The sequence below is a fragment of the Piliocolobus tephrosceles genome, chromosome 7 (assembly GCF_002776525.5).
Source record: "Piliocolobus tephrosceles isolate RC106 chromosome 7, ASM277652v3, whole genome shotgun sequence".
Classification (NCBI taxonomy): Eukaryota; Metazoa; Chordata; class Mammalia; order Primates; family Cercopithecidae; genus Piliocolobus; species Piliocolobus tephrosceles.
This window is the reverse complement of record NC_045440.1, coordinates 76,864,526-76,887,101: the sequence shown is the minus strand read 5'-3', so window position 1 is coordinate 76,887,101 and position 22,576 is coordinate 76,864,526. Positions and strand designations below refer to the sequence as shown.

The 22,576-nt window shown below is 32.6% G+C and overlaps 1 non-coding gene across 1 annotated transcript; it reads left to right on the top strand.

Moving 5' to 3' along the window:
• Positions 1 to 5,644: 5,644 nt before the first annotated feature.
• LOC111520984 lies at positions 5,645 to 5,744 on the top strand. Its single transcript, XR_002724819.1, has one exon. It is a non-coding gene; the product is annotated as a small nucleolar RNA U13 (small nucleolar RNA).
• Positions 5,745 to 22,576: the final 16,832 nt, after the last annotated feature.

Genomic DNA, 22,576 nt, shown 5'->3' with positions numbered 1-22,576 from the left:
GTAAGAAATTTAATGTCATCCACCATTTGAACAGTTCCCTACCAAGGATTGGTCTGCAAAGATGAGGTGTTTTCTTCAGTATCAAAAATGAGCTATCACGACTCTTAAAGGAACAAAGGCAGCAGAATTTTAAAAGGTACTGGCTAAAAGGAGAAAAATAATTGCTCATTCACTGATCTTTAGATCATGTAGTTCAACATCTTATTTCATCTATAAGTAAGATTTTAGCATCTCATACACTTTCTCACTTTTTATTATCTCTCTATACTATGAGTTTTACTGTTATTGATAAAAATGAGAGAAACAGAAACAAACTCCCTATACTCAGAAATATTCACAAATGATTATTATGACTCTAAAGTTTTAATTAATGTACAGGGTCATATATTTTAATCATTAGCACCATTTACTTCATTTTCTTAGAATCTATATGCAAACTTTCAAAATACACACATTCACAGGATTTGCAGCATTTTGGAAAATTATAAATACCTTTAAAAATACCTTTTTAAATTAAAAATTATAAATACTTAAAAAATACTTTTATTTCCAGCTTTAAATTTTATAAGCTATTCTGCTTTCCATCTACCATGATTCTGGCATTTTCCCATGTAATGTGAAAACAAGACTGTACTACATTAAATTTCATTTGTAACATTCCTGGTCACGGCTATATTCTATTAAGATTTCCCTGTAGCTTTATCCCACAGTTTGGTCTGTCTACTGTTTTCAAACCAAGGTATGGTTGAGAGTTTACTCCTATTTCAAGGTCATTTATACAGAAGCTAAATGAGATTGGCCTTAGTATAGATCTCAGGGGAACTCTATTTGTTACTTCTTTTTTTCCTACAATCTTCTACTCACAATTGTGGGGAAAGGCTGTGTGTGTTTGTTTGTGTATGTGCATGTGTGTGCATTCTACTCTTCCTTTTTAACTTCATTCTCAGATACAATTTACTAATCTATTAATACAATACTTTATTAACATGAGCAAAGAACTATTATAGAAAAGAGATTATAATATTTATTCCAATGGGAACAAATCTATAAATGCATTTACAATTACACATGTTAAAAATCAAGTAAAGAAAGAAACATATTGAAATGGATAAGGATCAAAATAGGTAATAAAACTGTGATTACATGAACATCTTTACATACTGTTTCTAGTTGTAAACAATAATCAAAAATTTAACATCCTCTTTTTATGTTTCTTTTTCACAGAATTTAGTCCTCCACTTTGAAGGTTTCATTTGAATATGATTTTAAAAGTTTTGAACTAACATTTTATTACTTATAAGGGCTATTTTTAATTATATGTATTATTTACATAAAGTGATGTTGTTATGCTTTGTAACATCTTAAAAGATTTAAGAACTTGAGAGTTTATCACATTTATCCTTAAAAGATACTGTACTATAAAACTAATAACTTCTAATTTGTTATATTTTAGTGGTTGGATTATGAATCAGAAATGTGAATTGTTAGTGCTTTCCTTAGCACATAGTTAGAATAGTTAATAGAAAACATTTTTTTTTTTTAGTGAGAAAAGTGTAGTCTTATGTATTTATAAGGGGATCTTATTATTTTGGGGATCTGTATTTGCAACCATAGATGATTCTGAGAATTTACCTTTTGCCACCTTAATTTATTCCTGGGACACCAATGTATATAGAAGAGATCACGGATACTTTTTTCCAACCATTGTTTGGGCTAAGGAATTGAATGTGAAGTATCTTTTCTTAGGAATATCTGCTTTGCTACTTTAAATGCTTGTACTTGAAACACCCATGCATTCCTGCTTGTAAATGGCCATGTGGAGAGACCCTGAAACCACATGGAGAAGAAAAAAAAAAACCAAATGAGCTCAGCCTTCCCATAGTCTTTGCCAAAACACAAGGTATATGAGGGGAGCCCTTTTTGACCCTCAGGCTAGTCCTAGTTAAGAGCTGAATACCACTGATTGATCCATGTTGATGCCTCATGAAATAGAATACTCTCCCAGCCCAATCCTATCTAAATCTCTAATGCCCAAACTGTGAGCATAATAAGATGACTGATTTTTTTTAAGCCAATGAATTTAGGGTTAGTTTCTTATGCAGCAACAGGTAACTGGAAAACTACCTTTCAGATTGTATAAAAACATTTATTATACAAAATATAGTTTCCATGCACTTACAAATAACTTACTCTTTAAATAGTTCATTATTTATTCAATAATAAACTAAAAGTCTTGTTAACTTCTTTTTCTGTGTTCTCCTAACAAAGTTTTTTTTACAGTCCTCCATCATAGTTTTTTTTTTTTTTTTTTTTTTTTTCCCAATACATTTTAACTGTTACTTTATGTGTCCTGCTTCTTTCTTTAGACTATATGTGGGTCTAAGATCATGTATATTTCTTTAGTAGAATAACATGAGGTTAAGCAAATACACTTTTGCTCAGACAGTCTGAGCTGCTGCTCTGTGTAACTTAACCTCAAAAAAATTCTCAGCCTCTTGATGTGTAACATGGAGGAATGAATAATATTTAATCAAGAGACTTTTAAAGAATAATCAAAATGATCTCCAATACAGAATAGCATAGAAAGTTCTTTAAATATTTTAGCTTACTAAATTTCCTTCTCCTAAATTTTATTTCTTGTCAAGATAATGTAAGCGTTAACTCATTTCCCCTCCCACCTAAAACAATACAAAAAGGAGATAATATATATGAAGCAACAGTTTTCAGGATGCTGAACATCAAACAGCAAAGAACAGTGATCTTCAAAAGACGGAAGACAAATCAAGTGATGCTAGGAGGGCTCTACCTTACTCTGAGGGTCTCCTTGCTGTGACAGAAAGAGGGGGAACACAGGTTGCATCCGATGGTCCATGAATTGAGGAGCTGGAGCTGAGGCAGATCAAAGAATCAAGTATTCATAGAAGTACTGGAGATGAGAGCACCTCACCGAGAGAGAATTCTGGATATCTCAGGGTGCTTCTTTCTAGTATTCAACGGAGTACTATTCAACACAAGCACGTGAAGGGGCTACCTCATGCCCAGGGAAAAAAATGGCTGAAAGGATTGCAAGTTAACAGGACATAGAAGTCACCTAGGGCCAGAAAGAGTCCTGTTTTCATCAACCAGACTGGAAAACTTTATGACTTAAGGAGCACAGAGTAGCATACATAGAAGAGTCTTGCCTAGTGGTGGGGAATAATTATCCCTGGAATAGGCACTGCTCCAGTCCCACCTAACACATCTTGAAAACAAGACGTGAAAGAATTAAATCACTTCGAAGTTATCTAACCATATCCAATGAACACAACTCAAGAATATTTACAGGTTCACAAAAATGCCCAGAACTCACATAGGTAAAATTTACCATGTTTGGCATTTAATAAAAATTATTAAGTTCTCAAGTAGCAAGCATATATGCCGTATAATGAAGAGAAAAATATATAATTAACTCAACTCACGTAGATGTTAGAATTAGCAGAATATATTAATGAAGTTATTATACTTGAATTATACATGTTCAAAATATTAACTAGGGATATATGATATATATCAATTAGTCTTCTTGTCATGAAAACTACGATGTGGGAGATGATAAGAAAATACACTGGATAGAATCAATAGCACATTAGATAGAAGAGATCACACTTTTATAATTAATTAATATGCTTCACACATCTAAAAATAACTTTTTAGAAAAAACTGTTATATAGAATATAAAGTTAGAGTTAAATAGAAAAGAATAGGGAAGAGAAATAACATGTTTTGTAGTTGTATACTGTCCTAGGTACCTTGCACATATCTCATTGTATTCTTAAAATACAATAATTCTTACAACAAGAACAACCTCATTTGATTCTCAAAATAATATTATCCGTGTTTTTAAAATTAGAAAACTGAAGTTCAGAGAACTTCAGAGATTTTCCAATATTACACTGCTTGAGATGATAAGAGCCAACATTTGAGTATTCTGGCTTTTTAAAACCAGAATTATTTTGGTTTATTTCTCTGCTCTCCTGAACTATTTCCTGGAAATATTCCATTTCCCACTATTCTATCTACATTCCTATCAACAGGAAAGTTGATGATAGGCAGGGAGGCACACATCTTCCAGTTTAGGGCAAGACTGTGAAATTGGTTCACATAAATACTGCTTATTTTTTATTGGACAAAATGTAGTCATATGCGTACATCTATTTAAATGGGATGCTAGGAAATGTATTCTTTCACTGGTTATCAAATCAATAATTGGCTGTTTTACAGGCCCCACCACAGCTTGCTCTAATACTGCAGTAGAACTATTCAATTCAGTAAGCTGATCCCCAGAGTTCATTGATCCTCACAGTAAGAAACAAACTAATAACAACAAAAACAAAAGAAGAAGAAGAAGGAAGAGGAAGAGGAGGAGGAAAGAGGAGAAAGGAGGAGGAGCAGGAAGAGAAGATGGCAAGAAGAGAAAGAAGTAGTTGTTTATCCCCATAGTCAATGACAAAAACTCATTTGTAAAATTCAAAAATACTTAACACATGGTTCTCCCTAGCCAATAGATCTGTGGCATTGTACAGAGAAGAACTAAAGAAAATACCTCCTTTTGGAGCAAGCAAAAACAGAAATAGTGCCTGAAGGAAGTAAGTAACCACTGTTGTCATGGTCACTTATAAATCAGATAAACTGTGGCTTGTAGTCTAGACTTTGTTAAACGTCACCAAAAAAAAGTCACTGCAAAGATTAGTTTACTTTGGTAATGTTAAATTTTTATAAATTTCATCTCCAGAAGCTGAAATTTAAAACAGTGGTATTATAAGAAAAGATAATTCCTGAAGTATTTTAACCAATTCATTAAATAATGAGGAAATAAAATCCCCATAAAGGTAGACCCTAAATAAATATTATGTTTTGAAATAATCCTCTTCTTAAAAAGTATCACTTGAATAATCATTTTCTAAGTTAGAATGCAATATATTTCAATGAGAAAAAAATTGGACAAACGTTTTAGAACCTCTATTCAATTTATTGACTGGGTAAATATCACATACAATTTGTATAATTATTTAAAGATGATCAAAAGGGACAAAATAATGTTGAGGTGTAATGTGATTCGATTAATAGCTTTTTTTTTTTTTAAGTACAAAAGTGAGACATATTAGAGAAAGGAAAAGTGATTGGAAGCAACCAAAACCAGGACTCAGAAGACAGCATCATTTTTCTTCTGATTTCTATTCTGTCTGAACAGAGCTTTGAGTTTCAATCTTCCCCAATACTGTACCTCATCCTTTACCACTATCTTTCTCCCTTAAAGCTATTGAGGGAAGAGTCAAGGGGATGATAAGGAATGGAAGATAGCTGAGAAAAATGATTAATAGAATTCTAAAATCTCACATAGTTAAAAAGCAGTTACTATAGGGGTACCCTCTATATTCTAAAGTACGTGAACTTAGCTATACCTCAGAAAATTTATGCCATGTTCTCAAAAATCTTTGTTTCATTTTTCCTTTAGTTATAATTTCAGCTAATTTGGTCCTTTTGTTCATATGGTGTTTTCCATTTTATCTTAAACCTATGCCACATAAATAAAATAACTGCAATTTTATCTCTATCTATCTATCCATCTATCAATCATCTATAGTTAGTTGAAAATTTATAGGGAATCCTTTTGCAGTTCATAAGCGTGATGATTGGGTTTTCACACTCCTGTGTGAAATGTACCTTCCTCAAGCCTTGTTATAACATCAGCACATTACCTAACATGGAAAAAAAATGTATACAGAAGCAACTTATACCATAAACAATAAGTAGCTTAGAAATACATTTTTCTCATGTCCAGCTAAGACGTAATGTGTCTTTCTGGCTAGCAAAACACTATGATTTCAAGTATTTTTCATTTTTCATTTATTGTTCCCAAAATATAAATGGATATGGCTCAAATATAAATCAAAAGCATAAGATTAGATTCATGAGTTTATGATAAAGTCCTTAATTCTGCTTTCAAAATTCCCTTTACAATTGTCTAAAAACTATTAAAATGTGAGAGAAAAATGCTCATGCCAGAAAAGATAGCTAAAGAAAAGTATCACCCATATACTAGAAAACTGGTGGAATTTCTGCTAGATACAATGTCAAAGACACCATTTTGAGTCAAATCAAATAAAAAAGATAAATCACTATACACTAATTAGCAACATTTTACATGATCCCACTTCCTCAGCTTTCTTTCAAGTATATAGTATTTTTAGTCAGTATTAAGAGTAAAACCCTAAGTAGACTCCTTCAAATGCTACCCATTAATTTAGAAAGGAAAACTACACAGCCTTCATTAAACATTATTTGGATCTCTATCACCATCAAGAAACAAGAACATTTTAAAAACAGTCATTACCAGAATTAATTTCTTCCCACAATGTTCCTGGGTAACTGAATAATCAACTGGTACCCTACTAGGAGTCTCCCTTTCATCTGAGGTCACCCAATCATAAAAATTCCTTTGTGAAAATTTTGATTGAAGAGCCATGCTTATTATCAACAAAAGCCAACTCAAGTATTTTATTAATTTCAAGTCAATATTGGCAATTATATGCAGTTTATTAAACTGTATGAATTTGATGATGCAACAACATAAAACATTTTTTTTTTCTCCTTACAGCACTCTTCTGTATTTGATATGGTTTGGTTCTGTGTCCCTACCAAATCTCATGTTGAATTGTATTCCCAGTGTTGGTTGTGGAGCCTGGTAGGAAGTGATTGTATCATGAGGGTGGTGTTCATGAATGGATTGGCACCATCCCCTCAGTGCTGTTCTCATGAGAGTGAATTAGTGAGTTATTGTGAGATCTGGTTGTTTAAAAGTGTTTAGTGTACACCTCCCACCTCTCTCTCTCGCTCCTGCTGTAGCCATGTAAATAAAGCGTGCTTGCTTCTCCTTCGCCTTCTGCCATGATTGTTAAGTTTTCTGAGGCCTTCCCAGAAAGAGAAGCCACTATACTTCCTATACAGTCTGCAGAACTGTGGGCCAATTGAAACTCTTTTCTCTGTAATTAGCCAGTCTCAGGTATTTATTTATAGCAGTGCAAGGTTGGACTAATAACACTATTCAAAAGTTATTCCTAGAGTAAATGCAGAGATTAAACAATCACCAAACATCCAGTTGTTGAAAAATATGACAGTCTTTCCTTGGGGCATCCTGTTTCCCATGAGTCATTCACGTGGGACCCCATTTTACTTGGCATGTAATGGTAGGAAGTCCCCTTCCTCTCCTATTTTTTAACCTTTAATTTTTTTCCCCAGGCCTTTATGTTTATAGACAAAAATCTGTCTTGTGTTGGGTTATGGTTGGGGATAGCATAGCTTGTTCAATCCATTCTTAAGTCCTGAGAAAGGAGTTTAGCTCCAAATGTCTTTTTACTGCTTATATAACATACGTGGATTTTTTTTCCTTGGCTTCAGCCTCTAATTCCCACTTCTGTTGCAACAGGAATCTCACATTCAACATGTTCTTAGACATGGAGGCTTTTGTAATTCAAATATATGACAATGCTGTGAAAGCATTCTGCAGCCAACAGTGTTGGAAGCAACAATCTGACAAAAATTCTTAGAGAAGTCATCAAGCAAGAGAATAATCCAAGTTAGGGAAGAACTATTTAGACATGAAAAATTGGCTTTCTAAATTATTAATAGTGATGATGCATCTAAAATAGATGATTTTTTACTCCCTCTATCCATAAGTGGAATTTATTTTCTCTTCTCTTTGACAGGCTATGTGATAGCCTGAACAACTCAATATGGTGGAAATGATGCTGTGTCTGTTTCTGAGAGATTGGCACCCTCCATTTCCTGACACCTACAACACTTGCTATGTATATTCCACTGCCCTGACACTACCATTCTGAATAGACCATGTAGAAAAATTGCTTGGAGCATTCCAGAGACTTCACAAAAAGAAAACATTTCTTAGCCATCCAGCTATCCCAGGCCCCAGTCCACTGAAGCACCCCATAGAGAGCCATGATTAAAAAGACAAGCTACCCCCACCTGGACCTGTCCAAACTGCAGATTCATGAACAAATGTGATGATAGTTGATATTTTAATCCACTCGGTTTTGGGGTTATTTGATACATAAGCAGAGCTTAGAGTATAAGCAGAACATATAGTACAGAAAATAAAGTAACATATAAAAAACAAACCAATGAACTCCCTGAAAGAAATGTTTTAAGAAAGTGATAAAAATTATGAGGACATTATAGCTTTGAGGTAAAGATATAGAAAAGTTGACATAAAAGTAGAAACTTGAGAAAGAGAAAATATACCTTGCTCTTGTTTCTACATGATATGGCCATAAATTTTATTTCTCTAGAATATATTTCAGTTTAAAAGTCATAAATCTGTTTCAAAGGGAGGCAGTCCATCCCTTTAAATATAGAAGAATAGAAGAAAAACACAGAAACATGAGAAACATTGTTATATCTCATATACCTGTGTTACATCAAATTACAAAGCGTATAGAAAATTTGAACAATAAATTAAGGTTGAGTGAAGTCACATTTGCTTTTGAACTCCCCAAATATGATATGATACCTTCTTCTTTCCAAGTGTTCATTAATATTTTTTAAATAATTAATATTTCATGAGGCTAAAAATAAAACATTGCTAAGTATAAGACAGGGAAACTAAAAAGTTTCATTCTCTAACCATGTTATTGAAAGTATATGTTAAAGTTTAAACAATGCTTACAGAACACTTGGAAATAACCCCTTTTCTCCAACACTGCCTAACACATGGTATAGACATCCTCTAAAACACTTTTCCACATCTGAATATTTATTGATGCAAAAACGGAAAGTAAAATTACAGGGGCAAGAAAAAACGTATGTGAAAACTTTGAGACAAAAGGCACAGTTTTACTCATAAATAGCCTAAATAGCTTACTTTAATAATAAAGCATTAAACTTTTTAGATAAAAATTAAAGTAGTTTTATTTATTTTAAAAATGTATTTTCCATTTTTATTTCATTTTGAAATAAAGAATAATGATATATGAAAATAAAGAAACTAACAGTTTAAGTGGTTTGAAAGTAAAAAATTAAATAAACAGAAAATAATAGAAAAGGGAAAAATTAAAAATAATGTTGAAGTAAATACATGCACAAAAAAGCAAAAATATAATTTATAAATAATTTGTAAATCTGACTTTAGAAAGTTAAAAACTACAAGTGCTGCCAAGTTGTTTTAAAAATGAGAGAAAAACAGAAAATGGTATATTTCCCCATTCTCAAAAATAATAAACTGGAAAGTTTATATGACAATATAAATGTATATTGTCTTTATAGGAGAATAATATAGATTTACATACTTGAAAATATCAATTAGAGTACATTTCTGAAAAAGTATAATTTACGAGATTTCACAATAGAAATATTTTTTAGCTCAATAATGTGAAGAAAACTGAGTGGGTCAATAATGTATTATCTTAAAAATGGCAGGATTCTGCTTGAGACCTTTACAAATTATAATTAATTTCAATGCTTTATTGATAATTAAAAAAATAAAACCATAGAAAGCTTCATAAGTCATTTTGTAAACCAGAATTTTGACAATATACAAAAAGTTTTACAAGAAAATTGGCAATACATTTTAAGCATATGATATAATGTAAAAATCCTAAAGACAGAATGCCAAAATATTTTAAAATATATTGATCATTTTAATAATAAAATGAAATGCCTGCTTTGATACTAATTTTAAAGAGTAGAACACATGTCAATATATATTTTATTTTGCAAAAAAAAGGGAAAGACTGGAGTAAGTTTGCTCAAGATCAGTACTAATAATCTCATAGATAATGTTGGAATTTCTTCTCCACACTTCTTTTAATTTCTAATTTTATAATAAACAAAATACTTACATAGTTGAGTAATTTCTTTTTAAATAAAATGTTAGTATTAAATTCTATTATTTAACTATATTGCAAGGATTGTATCATGTTCCAAAAGAAATGCCTTATTTTGTAGCATGTACAGTTTTTAAATGTATACTTTTAAATGTCCACGTTTTAATTTGAGAACTAAGAAAGTTTGACAGGTATCAATAATATGTTAGCCTCATACCAGACACTATATTTCTTTTTAGAAAATATCCAGTTTAATGCAATAATATGTGAGAAACACTATTACTTTACACTTTACAGTATAGAAATCTATGAACATATTAAGTTTAGATAACATCAACCCAATAAAAAAGAGTGACCTGTAGGTCATAAAAGCTTGCATTTTCAACAACTACCCTCATTGTAGTAAATGAAAGCAAAGTTTAAATTATTTTGGTTGTAAAAATAAACACTGCAAAAATCTATAGATTTTAAAAGCTATCTTATTGTCTAAAAGTATGTAAATGCATATTCTAACTCATTCTACTTTTATTTTATTAATTCTATTCCCAAGGGACTGTATAAATACAAAAAATGATTAAAATATCTAAATTTTCAGTTCCTATAGAATGAAAATTTTTCAGTCAAAAAAATACAAGGTGCAGCAACATACTAATCAACCATAGTTGAGGTCAAATGTGTTCGAAATATGTTGGTTTCATTCTTTTAACTCTTTTTCCAGAGATGAAATTGTGTATTTACTATATTATAATATTAAGGATTTGGATATGTTTTGGAATAGATCACATCAATGAAACCTAAGAAAAACTTGGTATTCATTCAAACATTCATCAAACATTTACTAGCTGCTATACATTGTATTGAAGATGGGTAGACTGTGAGTCAGAAACAGTCTGTAAAGGTTAGATCATTTTAATACAGAGAAACAGATTTGTCAGTGAAAGAAAGCTTTTTGGTATGTAATATCAACTCATACACAGGCACAGCATCTGGGGCTAGTTTTGGCAATAGTGTTCCAGAAAACCTTCATGGACACTTAATGTTGATTTGACTTTGTAGTTGAGCAGAAAGGGCAACATTAATAAGTAATGTATTTAATAGCATGGCTGCTTTGAGGACCAGCAAGATATTCAGAAATGCTAGAGCATGGATGGTAGGGTGTCATGGGCAATAGCAGAAAGTATAATAATAAAGGCAGTCAAAAAACAGATAATGCAGGACTTTGTCTGCATTATTATGGATTTTGACCTATTCCCTTTATGTAATGAGGAGTCATTAAATAGTTTTAATCAGTAGAGGGCCATAATTAGATACGTGTGTTTATCCTACATTGGTAAGGATTATGGTGGGGGGATTCAGAGGGAAGGTCAGAAATCAGGCATTTATTCTAGCAGAGAAATGTTTAAAGAAGGCAGTAGTAATATAATGAAGAATGAGAAAATATATGAAAAAGAAAGGATTAATAGAAGTTAGACAGCAATGATGGTGGAGCCAGTAATCAAGACAAAAAATTTAAGAGAACCAAGATCAGCAGAGTCATGGAATCAAGGAGGGAGGAGCAATAAAAATCTGAATTCAGTTTGAACACATTTAAGGTATCTGTGGGACAACAAAAGGGAGATATGAGGGAGTTAAATATCCAAGTCTGAATCATAACAGAATAAATTGAATCAGAAATGTTTTTATTTGGCTTTTTAGAATTTTGATGATTCATAAAATAGTGTGAGAAAAACACTACAAAGGTAATGAAAATAGTGGAAAATGCGCAGGACAGACCTTTAGGGGATGCCACCATTGCAACCTATGCAAAGGAAATTTCACCTATGAAGAACACTAAAAAAGGGTGATGAGAGAAATGGGATGAGTTAGAAGTCAGTAAACTTTGAAAGATAAAAGTGATTAACTTCTTCATATACCAAAAGGGAGATTCTCATGAAACAAACTCATGTTAATTTGATTGTGACTTAAATCTATGTAAAATTTTGCTTGCATTAGTCACAACAGTACTTTAAAAATTTTGTAAAGTATGCAATTATCATGTATATCTCTAAATTCATTTTTCAGAGTTTATGAAAAAAGTATTTGATAATGAAAAATGTAAATCTCTCGCTGTACATTTTAAGGACATTGATAATCACTTTATTCAGGAAACTCATAATGAATTCTTCGATTTTACCTACTTTACTGAAATTGTACATATCAGACTTGGCAATGTAAAAGCATTTGTTTACTGTTTTTCTGTCCTATTTTGATGAACTGCTTACTTTTTTCTTGTCAAATTTATCTCAACTTTCTAATTGTTCCATAACAAGTATTTTAGAATGAAGACTAAAGTTTCCAAAGATAACATTTCACTTTCTTCCAGCTTCCATAATTTCTGTGAGGAATCAGATGAGATGAAGATAATATATTTTTTTCTAGCAGCTTTAATATTTTCTCTTTATTTTTAGTTTTTAAAAGTTTGATTGTGCTGTTTCTAAATCGTATTTTCTTCATGTTTCTCTTGCTTGAGTTTTGCTGAGGTTTGTAAACAATGTGTTAAAGCATTTCAGTAATTTTAAAAATCTTTGTCTATTTATCTGTTTCTTAATCATTCTTTCTTATTCCAAATAGCATTTTGGATGGTTAAATTATACTCCACAGGTTTCTTATCTGATTGTTATTATCTTTTCCTTATGCTTCAACATACATATTTTTTGTTAATATTACCTCTAGTTGACTAATCCTGTTTTCTCTTCTGTCTAATCTGCTGGTAAACCCAACCACTAGTCTTAATTTCAGATATTTACCTTTTAATTCAAGAATATCCATTCATTATTTTTATATATTATAAATCTCTGTTGCAATTAGCCTTTTTTAATCTATATTTTTATTTATCCTTTAATCTTCTTCTAGCTTTTTCAATAATGTTTTTATAACTTAAAGTCATTTGGTGTTAACTTCAACATCCAGATCATCTAATGGTATCCTTTTATCATCTGTTTTATGCCCTTGATTATCATTCCAATCCTGTTTAAATGTCTCTAAATATTACATTTAATGATGAATATTTTGTATTAAAATTTTTAGTGGCTGAAGGTAATTTAGCTCTTACCAGACAGAATTTGTCCTTTCCTCTGCCAGGCAGAAAAAGTATGGGCTGAACCCTTTGATTAAAACATGCAGTGAACTGACTCAAACCTGGGCTCCAGTTTTGATACAACTCAGACTATTCCTGGCATGCTAAGTTCCTAGGACATGGCCTCCACATCTTTCAGTGAACATCTAGAGTGATCTTACCTCCCCAGGCTAAAGAGACAGAGGAAAATACACATTGCTTTCAGAAATGTTTGGCTTAGTCTTTTAACTTCCTAACCCTCAAATCTTCAGAATTTAGAGTTCTTAAAAACATTGATGCATGTAAGGATTCTTGAGTCTTCGATTTTGTTACTCCAGACCTTATATATAATTATTAAAACCTCTATTGGTTTCTCAATAGTGGCCCTTTCTAGGTCTAACACAGAAGGTTTGTCTTTGTCTAGCCTGCACCTAGAATTGGCTAATTCTCCCGGGAACATTTTCACACCCTTAGTGCACTTTGAGAGCTTCTCTATTCTCTGCTCTCAGGAAGTGTGCTCCTTTGGTCCTGTTTGCTTCCATGGCTCTCTGATAGCTTTACTATAAAATGGCTGTAATATACCATTTTTTTCCTCATTTTTATTAGTGAAAGGATTTGCCTTCCATAGACTACTTCATCCTACTTACAAGAAAAATTAAAGCTCTTTCTTTAAAATAAGCCAATATTTGGTTTCATTATAGCTTCAGTGTTGACCTTAGAATAACTCGATAATAGTGAGAAAGCAAAGAAGAAAGAACACTCAAATCTCAAAGTGTTTCTAACTCAATTGTACAACACATACAATTTTTCCTGTCTCCTTCAATTATAAAGTTCTTATGTCAACTGGTTTTGGCAAAATAATCCGTTTCAGGCAGTCCTATTTATGTCATTATTTGAGTCTAGCATAGATGTTAATACCATTTCTGCCTAATGACTTAAGGCTAATTGTCTTCTTTGGAGAATCTTGTGTTCAACAGAACTAATAACACTTCCATTTAGTGTACAAAGTGTCTCTACTATAAAACTTCTGAACCTCTATGAGTCAATATTAAGCATGCATTTGTAGCTGTAGAGTTGCCAAGACTAAATCTGTATAATTTGTCTCCTGATCTAAATCCTTTTTACACGGAGAGCAATCCATCTGACAATCAAATGTTGAGATCTATTTATCTTCTTTTACCTTTCAGTTAAGGCAAAACAAGAGAATACAAGGCATGAGGTCTTTTCATCGTTGTGTACATAAAAGATCATAGAGAAGTAAAGCAGTGTGTGGAATGAGTTTTGAAAAAATGAAACGTTACTAAAAAGCATGTTTTATCACAACAACATGTACAGCTTGAAGATTCAAAATTAACTCTAAGACCAACATAAATTTGGAGGACAATAAGCATAATCAAAGAAAAAATGATTTAACATTTCTTCCCAACAAAGTATGAAACAAAGGTGAATTGCTGCCTAGCATAAGGTAGGCATAAATAACTTCTATATCCAATTTCCCAAGAGAAAGATAAAATGGTATTTAAGGTATTTTAAAATGGCACATTGTACACTGACTTTGAAGATGCTATTCCAAAGTTCTAATAATAAAGAATAATCCATTTCATTTGGACTTCAGTTAAATGTGTTTTTGATGTAATAATACATTAACATAATATTCAAATATTTTAAATTATGATTTCAGGTCATGACTAATTAATCTGTGGGGTTTTATTAGACTCTAATAAACCCTAGAAATAGTTGGTAAAAAGAAAAATTATGTTTTAATGACTATTTTAAAGCAGTTTAGTCTTTAAAAAGAAATCTGACTCTAAAAGTTCAAAATTAAAATTAAAGCATGATTTAATGTTTAACTTCTTGCATTTGCTTGGACTGAGAATTAATAGAGACATCTAAATAAATAGGTACAAGGAGACTTATTTTTATAGCATCGTGGTTTTTATATTGACAATTTTCTTCAATTTAAAATTCACAAAAAGGTGATTTTTTACTTTTTCTGGATCATAGAATATTCACATCTCTTCCTAGAAATATCTTTGCATATTTTCTATACCTAATAAATGTTGGCAATACTGAGGTGCCCAAAATAAATAATATAAACAGAGATTCTAAGTGTTTTTAGAATCAATTCATCTAATGCAACAAACAAGCATATTTAAAGACAAAGTGTATAATTGCAACTTTACAAAAAGAATGACTATAATGAATACACCTAAATATAGTATATTCTCCCAAGAGAATATAAACATAACCTACAAATCCACTGTGCAAAAAGATATAGAATGTCAGGATCATTTAGTTTATTCCACAACAGAAATGGAGCATTAGGAAAGTTACAAAATAGGACAATGTGACTTTCCAGAATAAAAAAAGTTTTGTGGAATTTATTCATTATTATAAAAATCAAAAGAGAATTCATGAAATTCTTCAGTTTGGCTGCAGCTTGAATTTTAATTCTAACTGTTTTCACTGGTTGGTATTAAATTCAGTGGATAATTTTTTTAAAGTATTATGAATTATGTACCCACTAATGTGTCAGCTCAGAGACCAATGAAACTTTTCTATGGATCATGATCGAAGGATGGTTTTTGACATTTTTAAATGGTTGAAGAAAATCAAAAGAAGAATCATATTTTTTGACACAAAAAAATTCGATGACAATCAAATTTCAGAGCCCATCACTAAAGTTTTATTGAAATACAGAGTGAGATCAGACATTGGGAACAGTCTGAGAACTTATCCTAGTTAATGATTAAATGTTGCAGAGATAATATTTTGGCTATATTGAGTTAAATAAAATAGATTATGAAAATTAATTACACATTTTTTCTTTTAAAACATTTATTAAATAATTTAATATGACACATAAGTCTCATATTATATTTCTATTAGACAAAGCTACCTTGAAGATTGGTCTCACTAATGATGTACCAGAGAGGTGTAAATAAGAGCTTCGTGTCTCTATTAATAGGATAAACTGATCAATACCACAGAATAATTTTCAGATCCTGCAAGAGATTGGAGTTAACTTATACCAACAGTAACAGAGAACATGACAACATGATAAATGATGGTATCAGGAATATAGGGCCTATCCAGTTCAAAGCCCCTACTGCCCCTAATTCTCCAATTTCTTTTTCCTTAAGAATTCATAACACTGCAAGATTCAATATTTTTGGAAAAGATGAATGTAGTGGCTTTAGATAACTCACACCTAGGAATCAACCAAAACATCCATTATATCATTATTATGTTTTAAGCCACCAAATACTTTCTTCACAGAAAATTTTACTGCAAAATCAAAATTATTATAAAAGCAGAATAACTCTGATAAGTTGGGTATGTATCCTGAATGTCTGTTTATGCAGGTTTCCTCACACTCATCCCAGCCTTAAGATAGCTTAAGAGAACCACGCAGTTACATTCAGAAAGACAAGAATGTGAACACAGAGTTAAGCCTGAATGTGAATGTGTTGAAGTCTTTCCATTAATGTTTCATTGTCATTAAATCAATGGCTATTTTTTAACTCAATAAATAAAATTCTGCACTGAATGTTTCTGAGAATAGTTCTCAAACTATATACTAAGTAGGTAAATGAAAATAAGAGGGCCAGGCACAGTGACTCATACCTGTCATCCTAGCACTTTGGGAGGTCAAAGTGGCCAAATTGCTTGAGCCCAGGAGTTTGAGACCAGACTGGGTACATAGTGAGACTTCATCTCTACAAAAATCACAAAAACATTATTAAGTTGGTGCAAAAGTAACTGCAGTTTTTGCCATTACTTTTAATGGCTGGACATGGTGGTGCACACCTGTAGTCCCAGCTACTCTGGAGGCTGAGGGAGAAGGATGGTTTGAGCCCTTGAGTTCTAAGCTACAGAGAAGTGTGATCATGCCACTACACTCCAGTCCAGGTGACAGGGAAAGACTCTGTCTAAAAAATGTATATATTTATATATTTTATGTCTCTTCTTGTGTATTAATACTACACCTCAGGCTAAAACCAACATTAGACAGATGTACTTGTTAGAAAAATGATTATATTGCCAGGAAGTTGAATCTGAGTTATCTGAGAAAATGTTTCAATTATGCAAAAGAGGGAGTCAATAGGCTAGTTGATAATCTTCTATGGAGCAATTGATAGATTTTGTTCAAGATTTTCTACTGCAGAACAGCTTGCTACCATAGCCAGATTATACAGCCTAAGTTTTTAGGGGGATTTAGTCAACTTCTCTTCTTGTGCATTAAAATTAAATCTCAAATTATCAGCTGATTTATCGAAAACTATCTTTAATACTGCAGCTTTCTAACTTGATACTGTTAAATAGGGCTTCAGACTAGGAGGAATTTTTTAAATAAATACTTTTACGTATATGCCAAACACTCTTTACAAATCTCAGGAGGAATTTTCTTTTAGAGATGTTATCTGGAAACCCAATAAACAGGCACACATATTAGGAAAAGACTACAGTTCGGACTTTGGACACGGCAACCAATTGCTCACACCCTGGTAGTTCCAATTTGTAATGGATGAAACTCCTGGTGAGATGATTAAGCAGTTTCTCATATATTCTTTCCTTATTCTTGGAGATGACATTATGAGAATACAAATGAGCATTATAATTTAATTATAGGAAACTTGGGATATTATTTCATCCAACATCAATTGAGCACATGTTAGTAAGCGTACTAGAAACTAGAAATAGAGAAATTGTTAGGTCCTAGTCTATGCCGTAGAAGAATGGTTCAATTGGGTAGAAAAGCCCATAGGATGCTTAGGTGATAGTTTAACCATGAATATGAATATATTTTCTTTTACTTTCCATCCAAGTTTTATGAAAATAGAAAAATGCACCTCATTTTATCCTACAATGGAAGTTATACATGCTGTCTTTCCTGTTTGTCACGCCTATAGGAAGTTGACTGGAGCTAAGGATGTGAGTATGTGGGCAAAATTATTGTAGTAGAAATACAGATAATATAGTATTGGGAGGAATTTTAAGAGGTAATATGCTACAAAGCATACTAAATGTCTTCATAAATTTGTATTTCTATGGTTATGGCTATCTTTTGTTTTGAGGATCCATGAATAAATAGCTAAAAGATAAATCATATAACTTAAAAATCCCAAAACCAAATACTGGAAAATATCTTCTACACAATCTGTAGAATTCTCTCATTTTAAATACGTTGCTATATAGATCAGTGGTGGAGGTAGCAAAATAAAAACAACAATATGGTTGGGAAAAATAAAGATGAGTGAGAGCATGCATCTTTTTAATGAATTTTTCAGGTCACTGATCAAGATTATTGATAAAGATTTTGAAAACCACTCATGACAGTCAACCTGCCATTAACACCTTGATCTGAAGACAAGTGAGCTTGTGCTTGGATAGCTTCTTTATTTCATGTATAACAAGGCCTCTTTGGAATGTCAAATCCTGAATGCTCACAATTTTATGACAAGTATATAGATATTTCTGCCCAAGTTATTTCTTAGCTTCTTCAACTAAAACTGCTCTGGATTATCTTTGTTGAAATTGAATAGTTTTGTCACCCTATTCCATTTAATAGTTTTGAGCAAAAAATGGGAAAAACAATTTGGGGAAAATAACTAACCTTTTCTTACAAACCACTTTCAGCCTGATGATATTCAATGTTAAATTCTGCCAGAACCCAACAAACAATCTGACTGACTTTTTCATCTTCAGAAATTCTTCTGAAGGATTGTATGTGGCCTACTTCTGATCAACTTTCTATTATGTTGAAATTTGCTAAGTAGCCTCTGTTTGGGAACCAGTACAAAAACGTTTGCTATAAAGAATTCTGAGGATATAAGAGATTAAAAATGTGTAAAGTCTTGGTCTCACAAGCAAAATAAAATATATCTATATAAGCAGGGTTTTTATGTTTAAAAATAAGTTTTAAAGTAGAAATTTTAAAGTTGTTTCTATTTATGAGACAGTCACCTGAGATAATTTACAAATTAGAAAATACTTTTAAAAGTATCTGTGGTCATTGACTTAAACCAGGAAACTTGATGAAGTTGAAAAAAACATAAAATTTCATATCTGGTGGATAATGGGCACAGACTGTATAAGTCAATTAACTTTCTGAGATTTAGGCTCATTTCCTTATTGCTTTTAGGAGATAACACCAATGTCATGAGTTGTTTATTAGATTACAGGCAATTTAGAAATTTGAGACGTATTACTTGGAAAGTTAAACAAAACAATTATCCCCAGTTAGCTGACTTATATTCTACTAGTACTAACTGTAAATGAGATGGAATTTTAATGTGGTGTCTTTTTGATGACTGTTTAGATGCACATTTTCCTTAAGGCCTTCCCTGGCTCCCTTTACACAGAAGTTAGTGCTACTTTATTAAATCCCATAAATCCTCTTTAAAATATTACTATGTGATACTTCACTAAGGATGTAAACATGAGAAACTCCTTGTCCTCCACTCTCCCATAAGAAAGTACTTGTATTTTCTTTCAACACTCAAATTATTCTGTCTGTGACTCTCATTAGTTTCTAATGAAAGACTCTTGTTTTATTCATTTCTTTCTTTCTAGCACCCTGTTGAATGCCCAGCTCAGATAATTTGATGAATGGGATTTTTGAAATAAAGTATATTCCTTTTTGTGAAAATTTAATATCTTTTGCCTATTAAAGAGGAACACTTTCTATTTTTCCCCTGAAGTGGTTTTCTAGCATGAGAGATTCAGTGTAATCTATACAGGAAATCAGTAATCAGTATAGGAAAGAGTACTGTAGAGGAAAAATAGGGAATCCGGCAACTGCTTTCCTGTAAATTTAATATAATATAAACCATGGCTGTCTCTTTACCCTGTATCTACACACGTTGGCACAGAATTTGGCTCATAATGGATGTTAACAGTGTTTTTCTTAGCCAGTTGAGAAAATGGGAGAATTATAGGTGGAGTTAGTGGCTCACCCAACACTTGATGTGTGATTCAGCATCTATTGTTTAACCTTTACAGCTGTGTTCCATGTTCTGGAAGGGATTTAATTTTTATAGCAAGGTGATGTGAAGATTGCCAAGGAGAAATGTTTATAAAAATGCCTAGTAAATTGTGAATCATTAAATCGTTATGTAAATATTAATATAATCTTAAAATATAAAACATTTGTGTTTGTTGAATTGCCTTGCATAAAAAGAAAAACAAAATGAAACAAATGCTCTCTATCTGGTATGTATTTCAACTATATAATAGAATATTTGAATTTCCTTTCGTTCCCTTTTTTCCATAATACTATTGGTTTTACTGAATTTCAGCTACTCAAATTATAGTTTTGCATTCTGATGTCTTAATAATTCAAAAGGTAATTAACATTTTTGTTCAAAAGAACTTTCATTTTGGCTGGGCGCGGTGGCTCATGCCTGTAATCCCAGCGCTTTGGGAGGCCGAGGAGGGCGGATCACGAGGTCAGGAGATGGAGACCATCCTGGCTAACATGATGAAACCTCTTCTCTACTAAAAATACAAAAACAACAACAAGAAAAAAATTAGCCAGGTGTGGGGACAGGCGCCTGTAATCCCAGCTACTCAGGAGACTGAGGCAGGAGAATGGCGTGAACCCGGGAGGTGGAGCTTGCAGTGAGCCGAGATAGCACCACTGCCCTCCAACCTGTGTGACAGAGCGAGACTCCGTCTCAAAAAAAAAAAAAAAAAGAACTTTCATTTCTCAGCCAGAGTAGGAGATGCAAACTCCAAAACATTTTTAGTGTAATTTTTAGTTAACTGTTTGAGTTATCTTAATAGAAGTCTCAATAACTAAAAGAAATGCAGTCCAAATAGGAAGAAGAAAGAAGAAAGGAAATTAAATTTTCTTTGTTTGCAGACAACATGATCTTATATCTAGAAAACCCCATTGACTCAGCCCAAAAGCTTCTTAAGCTGATAAGCAACTTCAGCAAAGTCTTGGGATACAAAATCAATGACAGAAATCACAAGCATTTCTATACACCAGCAACAGACAAGCAGAGAGCCAAATCATGAATGAACTCCTATTCACAATTGTCACAAAGAGAATAAAATACTTGGGAACACAGGCAACAAGGGGAAGGGAAGGACCTCTTCAAGGAGAACTACAAACCACTGCTCAAAGAAATCAGACAGGAAACAAATGGGAAAAAATTCCATGCTGATGGATAGGAAGTCAATATCATGAAAATGGACATACTGTTCAAAGCAATTTGTTGATTCAATGCTATTCCCATTAAACTACCATTAACATTCTTCACAGAATTATTTTAAAAAATTTTAAAATTCATATGAGACCAGGAGCAATGGCTCACACCTGTAATCCCAGCACTTTGGGAGGCCGAGATAGGCAGATCACAAGGTCAGAGGTTTGAGACCAGTCTTGCCAATATGGTGAAACCCCATCTCTACTAAAAATACACAAATTAGCTGGGCATGGTAGCACACCTGTAGTCTCAGCTACTCAGGAGGCTGAGGCAGAAGAATTACTTAAATGCGGGAAGTGGAGGTTGCAGTGAGCCAAGATTGCACCACTGCACTCCAACTCCAGCTTGGGTGACAGAGTGAGAGATCATCTCAAAAAAAAAAAAAAAAAAAAAAAAAAAATTATGAAACTAAAAGAGAGGTCATATAGCCAGAACAATCCTAAGCAAAAAGAACAAAGCTGGGGGCATCAAGCTACCCAACTTCAAACTATACTAAAAGGCTATAGTAACCAAAACAGCATAATACTGTTACAAAAGCAGTCACACAGGCCAATGCAACAGAATAGAGAACTCAGAAACAAAACCTCACACCTACAACTATCTTATCTTAAAAAGAATCCTGACAAAAACAAGCAATGGGGAAAGGATTTTCTATTTAATAAATGATGCTGGGAGAACTGGCTAGCCATATGCAGAAAATTGAAACTGGACCCCTTCTTTATGCTTTATACAAAAATTAACTCAAGATGGATTAAAGACTTAAATGTAAACCACAAAAATATAAAAACCCTAGAAAAAATCTAGGTGATACCATTCAGAACATAGGCCTGGGCAAAGATTTTATGATGAAATCACCAAAAGCAACTGCAAAAAAAGCAAAAATTGACAAACTGAAGAGCTTCCACACAGCAGAAGAAACTGTCATAGAATAAACAATCTTCAGAATGTGAGAAAACTTTTGCAATTTATCCATCTGACAAATGTCTAACATCCAGAATCTACAAAGAACTTAAGCAAATTTGCAAGGAAAAATAACCCCATTAAAAAGTGAGCCAAGGACATTAACAGACACTTCTCAAAAGAAGACATACATATGGCCAAAAAGCATGAAAAAGAGCTCAACATCGGAGAGTTCCAAGATGGCTGAATAGGAACAACTCTGGTTTGCGCTCCCAGAGTGATGGATGCAGAAGATGGGTGATTTCTGCATTTCCAACTGAGGTATATGGTTCATCTCATTGGGACTGGTTGGAAAGTGGGTGCAGCCAACAGAGGGCAAGCTGAAGCAGGGCAGGGCAACGCCTCATCCAGGAAGCACAAGGGGTCAGGGGATTTCCCTTTCCTAGCCAAGGGAAGCCATGAGAGACTTTCCGGGAAAATCAGGATAC